Genomic DNA, 6000 nt, shown 5'->3' on the forward strand with positions numbered 1-6000 from the left:
AAGTTTCCTGTGTGTGCTGCCGCGTTATGTTTTGTTTTGGAGCCGTTTGGAGCACGAAGGAGTTGAGTGTCAGCTTAACCAATGAAAAGTGTAGCAGCAACAAGTCCCCCATATAGACCTCCCCCTGTACAGTAGGCCAGGGTAAGGTGAGGTCCCGTCCCCCATATAGATCCCTCTTAAAGCATGCCAGGGTGAGGTGAGGTCAGAGGACCTCACCCTGGCCTACTGTACGGGGGGAGATCAATATGAGGGACAGGACCTCACCTCACCCTGGTCTACTGTAAGGGGGATCTATATGGGGGACCTCACCTCACCCTGGCCTGCTGTAAGGGGGAGATCTATATGGGGAACGGAACCTCATCTCACCCTGGCCTGCTGTAAGGGGGGAACTTAATGGGGGACCTCACCTCACCCTGGCCCCCCATATAGATCCCCCTTACAGCAGGCCGGGGTGAGGTGAGGTCCACCATATAGATCCCCCCCTTACAGCAGGACAGGGTGAGGTGAGGACCCCCATATAGATCCCCCCCTTACAGTCAGCAGACCAGGCATTGGGCAAGGGCAGGTTCCCCATAAGATAGATCCCTTTTCCTTTACAGACTTCTCACTACTCAGTCAGTCACTAGTACAGTCAGACAGTACTACAGTAGTAGTCTCTTACCTACCTTTTGTAGTGACCAGCATGCCCCCCATCAATGTAGTGACCAGCGTACCCCCCCCATCAATGTAGTGACCAGCATGCCCCCCATCAATGTAGTGACCAGCGTACTCCCCCATCAATGTAGTGACCAGTGTACTCCCCCATCAATGTAGTGACCAGCATGCCCTCCATCAATGTAGTGACCAGCGTACTCCCCCATCAATGTAGTGACCAGCGTACTCCCCCATCAATGTAGTGACCAGCATGCCCTCCATCAATGTAGTGACCAGCGTACTCCCCCCATCAATGTAGTGACCAGTATGCCCTCCATCAATGTAGTGACCAGTATGCCCTCCATCAATGTAGTGACCAGTGTACTCCCCCATCAATGTAGTGACCAGCATGCCCTCCATCAATGTAGTGACCAGTGTACTCCCCCCATCAATGTAGTGACCAGTATGCCCTCCATCAATGTAGTGACCAGCATGTCCTCCATCAATGTAGAGACCAGCGTACTCCCCCATCAATGTAGTGACCAGCGTACTCCCCCATCAATGTAGTGACCAGCGTCCTCCCCCCATCAATGTAGTGACCAGTATGCCCTCCATCAATGTAGTGACCAGTATGCCCTCCATCAATGTAGTGTGACCAGCGTACTCCCCCATCAATGTAGTGACCAGTATGCCCTCCATCAATGTAGTCACCAGTGTACTCCCCCCATCAATGTAGTGACCAGTATGCCCTCCATCAATGTAGTGACCAGCATGCCCTCCATCAATGTAGAGACCAGCGTACTCCCCCATCAATGTAGTGACCAGCGTACTCCCCCATCAATGTAGTGACCAGTATGCCCTCCATCAATGTAGTGACCAGCATACTCCCCCATCAATGTAGTGACCAGTGTACTCCCCCATCAATGTAGTGACCAGCATGCCCTCCATCAATGTAGTGACCAGTGTACTCCCCCCATCAATGTAGTGACCAGTATGCCCTCCATCAATGTAGTGACCAGTATGCCCTCCATCAATGTAGTGACCAGTGTACTCCCCCATCAATGTAGTGACCAGCATGCCCTCCATCAATGTAGTGACCAGTGTACTCCCCCCATCAATGTAGTGACCAGTATGCCCTCCATCAATGTAGTGACCAGCATGCCCTCCATCAATGTAGAGACCAGCGTACTCCCCCATCAATGTAGTGACCAGCGTACTCCCCCATCAATGTAGTGACCAGCGTCCTCCCCCCATCAATGTAGTGACCAGTATGCCCTCCATCAATGTAGTGACCAGTATGCCCTCCATCAATGTAGTGTGACCAGCGTACTCCCCCATCAATGTAGTGACCAGCGTACTCCCCCATCAATGTAGTGACCAGCGTCCTCCCCCCATCAATGTAGTGACCAGCATGCCCTCCATCAATGTAGTGACCAGTATGCCCTCCATCAATGTAGTGTGACCAGCGTACTCCCCCATCAATGTAGTGACCAGTATGCCCTCCATCAATGTAGTGACCAGCATGCCCTCCATCAATGTAGTGACCAGCGTACTCCCCCATCAATGTAGTGACCAGCGTACTCCCCCCATAAATGTAGTGACCAGCGTACTCCCCCCATCAATGTAGTGACCAGCGTACTCCCCCCCTAAATGTAGTGACCAGCGTACTCCCCCCCATCAATGCAGAGACCAGAGAGACTTACCTAAGGTAGAAGAAGAACACAGCCTGACACAGACACATCCATCCCACATGTTCAGTCTGTGAGTCTGCCCGGCCCGCGGCTAGTTCTCTTCATGACCGAACGGTGAGCGCGGCACAGCGAACCAATCACGTCGTGAGTAGCGGCACAGAGAACCAATCAGGTGTGCAGGCACGCGTGATTGGTTAGCTGTGCAGCTGCTCACGGCGCCGCTGCTGCTCACCGCTCAGTCACAGTCAGGAGAACTAGCTGCAGGCGCGGAGGCGCCCACGCTCTATCGTTCAGCACAGCTGTGACAGCTAATGAGTGTAATGTTTTCAGCGAGCGGGGAGGCAACAGGGGTGGCAAGGACTTTGTCTGGGGTGGCAATTGCCACCTCAGCTAGCCCTCTGGCTCCGCCACTGCTGAACTTCTGTTTAGGGCTATATATACACACACACATATATATACACATATACACATACACACATATAGATGTGAAAGGAGCGGAACCCCATCCCTGCGCTACTGAAATTATGTCATAAGTGTGAAAGGAGCGGAACCCCATCCCTGCGCTACTGACATAATTTCAGTAGCGCAGGGATGGGGTTCCGCTCCTTTCACACCTATGTGTATATGTGTGTATATATATATATATATATATATATATATATATATATATATGTGTGTGTGTGTGTGTGTATATATACCCCTATACAGAAGTTCAGATGTTATGCCTGCCTCCAAAGACACCCAAAAAATGCCCAATAAACGCCTGCAACAAAAACGCCCAGGTGTGAAAGGAATGGAGCCCCATCCCTGCGCTACTGCAATTCTAAGACAAATTATCTTTTTTCTCTGGCGGTCACCCTGACATGGAAGAGTTTGGTCACCCTGGCATAGCAGTCAGTCAGTTCACCCTAAACTACACTATGGTCACCCTGACACTTAACACTTTCCCTACAGAAACTAGATTATTGAATATAACTATAGTGGTATATAGTACCCTAACTACACTGCATATCCCTTTCCTCAAACTAATAATTGCTAAATGACACGATGGTTGACCCGAACCGTTCGATCACCCCTAGTGGACACTGATACGTGGCACTGGTGGACATATACGTGGCACTGGTGGTCAGTGGCACTGGTGGACACTGATACGTGGCACTGGTGGGCAGTGGCACTGGTGGACACATACGTGGCACTGGTGGATACTGATATGTGGCACTGGTAATCAGTGGCACTGGTGGACACTGATACGTTGCACTGGTGGGCAGTGGCACAGGTGGACACATACGTGGCACTGGTGGATACTGATACGTGGCACTGGTGGGCATTGGCACTGGTGGACACTGATACGTGGCACTGGTGGGCAATGAGGAAATAATTAAAAAAAAACAGAAAAGGGGAATTTGGTTTACAACACATCATATTCTGATTGGCCAAATACAAAGTCGTACAAAGTCGTCTATCATATAAGTCACTTAAAATAATTCACAAGTCGCGCTGAAGTCGCGCTGAAAGTCGCGCTAACAAGTTGACCCTTATAAGGCGACTTTCTGGTCGCGGTAGTGTGAACCGGCTCTTAAAGTGATTTTAAACCTTCACATTTTTTATTTTTTAAAACAAACATGTTATACATACTGTACATACTTTATGTTACGGGTGACCAGTGACATCCCCTTAAAGAGGTCCTTCCACCTCCTGTCCCATCGCAAAACAGGAAATGAGGGGAAATCTCTGTAAATTAAGAGAATTCCTTTGGGACCCCCAGGTCACCAGAACTAGTGTCCCCATGTGAAGATTTCCACTCTATTACTTTTCTGGGGACAATCCAAAATTTTGGGTTTTCTTTAACTTTCACTTTCAATTGTAAACGGGACAAATGGAGAGGGTGAATCTCCCTAACAGGGGCACAGACTGCAATAAAACCTGACTAGTGATAAAGTGCAGAGAAGGGCAACCAAACTGATACAAGGCATGAAGGAGTTTAGCTATGAGGAAAGATTAGAGGAACTGAATTTATTCTCTCTTGAGAAGAGGAGATTAAGGGGGAGGGGGGCTATGATCAACATGTATAAATACATAAGGGGTCCATATAGTGAACTTGGATTGAGGTTTTGCACGTAAAGTCATCAAAGAGGACAAAGGGGCACTCTTTAAATCTCTTTTCCTCCAGGTGTACACTTCAAATATGGAAAGGCTTCTTCACAGTAAGAGCTGTGAAGATATGGAAGAGACTTCCTCAAGAGCTGGTTCTAGCTAGCTCATTAGATTGTTTTAAGAAAGGCCTGGATTGTTTCATAAATGCACATAATACAACTACAACCCCTGGCAAAAAGTATGGAATCGCCACTATTGGAAAATGTTAATTCAGTTGTTTATTTGTATAGAAAAGAAACTAATCACAGACATGCCTCAAAACTATTTTAATTGAAGCTTCTAACCTTCTGGCTTTAAAGCAGTTGTAAACCGCTGCACTTTTTTTTTTTCCTTACCTGCAAGGCAAAGGCATAATGTGCTAGTATGCATTGCATACTAACACATTATGTTAAACTTATCTGAAAAGGAAGCTTTCCAGTGATGCAAAGTCGTCGCTGGAGACAGCGTCCATCTATACATGGTCTTCCTTCTGGATTTGCAGCTCCGGGGAGGCACAGAGCCGCCAGTCACAGCACACTGCTTTGAAGAAACAGCATGGGTGACCGTTTCTTCAGAACGCATGTGCCAGTAACGTAACTGGCTGCTAGGATAGTAAATACCTCCCAAACGGTGCATGTTTAGGAGATATTTACACTACCTTTATAGGTAGGCCTTAATATAAGCTTACTTATAGTTTACTTCATCTTTAAGAAATACTTAAAAAATAAAGAAAATGGTAGTCAAGTGCAACTGTTTCTGCAGATTAAGCAGAGGAAAAAAAATATACAAATCACTAAATTCTGAGGAAAATAATATGAAATCACCATCTTTGCAGTTCTAAAACAAATATCCACATCAGATTACATCTGCTAATTGGTCTGCAGTTAAAAAAAGAGATGAATCATGGCTCCAACACAAGAGATGTCACTTCAAACAAAGGAGAGGATTATAAAACTTCTTCAAGAAGGGAAATCATCACAGAATGTTGCAAAAGATGTTGGTTGTTCCCAGTCAGCGGTGTCTAAAATCAGGACTAAGTACAAATCAAATGGGAAGGTTGGTAAAGGGAAGCGTACTGGTAGACCAAGGAAGACATCAAAGCATCAAGATAGAAAACTTAAAGCAATATGCCTTGAAAACAGAAATGGAACAACAAAACAAATGAGGGACAAATGGACAGTAACTGGAGTCAATGTCTTTGACCGAACTGTAAGACATCGCCTGAAGGAAGTGGGATTTACATACAGAAAAGACAAACGAAAACCATCATTGACACCTAAACAGAAAAAAACAAGGTTACAATCATGGACTGTGGATGACTTGAATAAAGGGATATTCAGTGATGAATAACAAATCTGCATTGGACAGGGAGATGATGCTAGAACTTTTGTTTGGTGTTGTTCCAATGAAATGTATGAAGACGATTGCCTAATCTAAACCTGCACATTTCCACAATCATTCCTGATATGGGGTTGCATGTCAAGTAAAGGTACGGGGGAGATGACAGTCATTAAATCTTCAATAAATGCACAAATTAATATTG

The sequence above is a fragment of the Pelophylax lessonae genome, assembly GCF_965119305.1.
Source record: "Pelophylax lessonae genome assembly, chromosome: 7".
Classification (NCBI taxonomy): domain Eukaryota; kingdom Metazoa; phylum Chordata; class Amphibia; order Anura; family Ranidae; genus Pelophylax; species Pelophylax lessonae.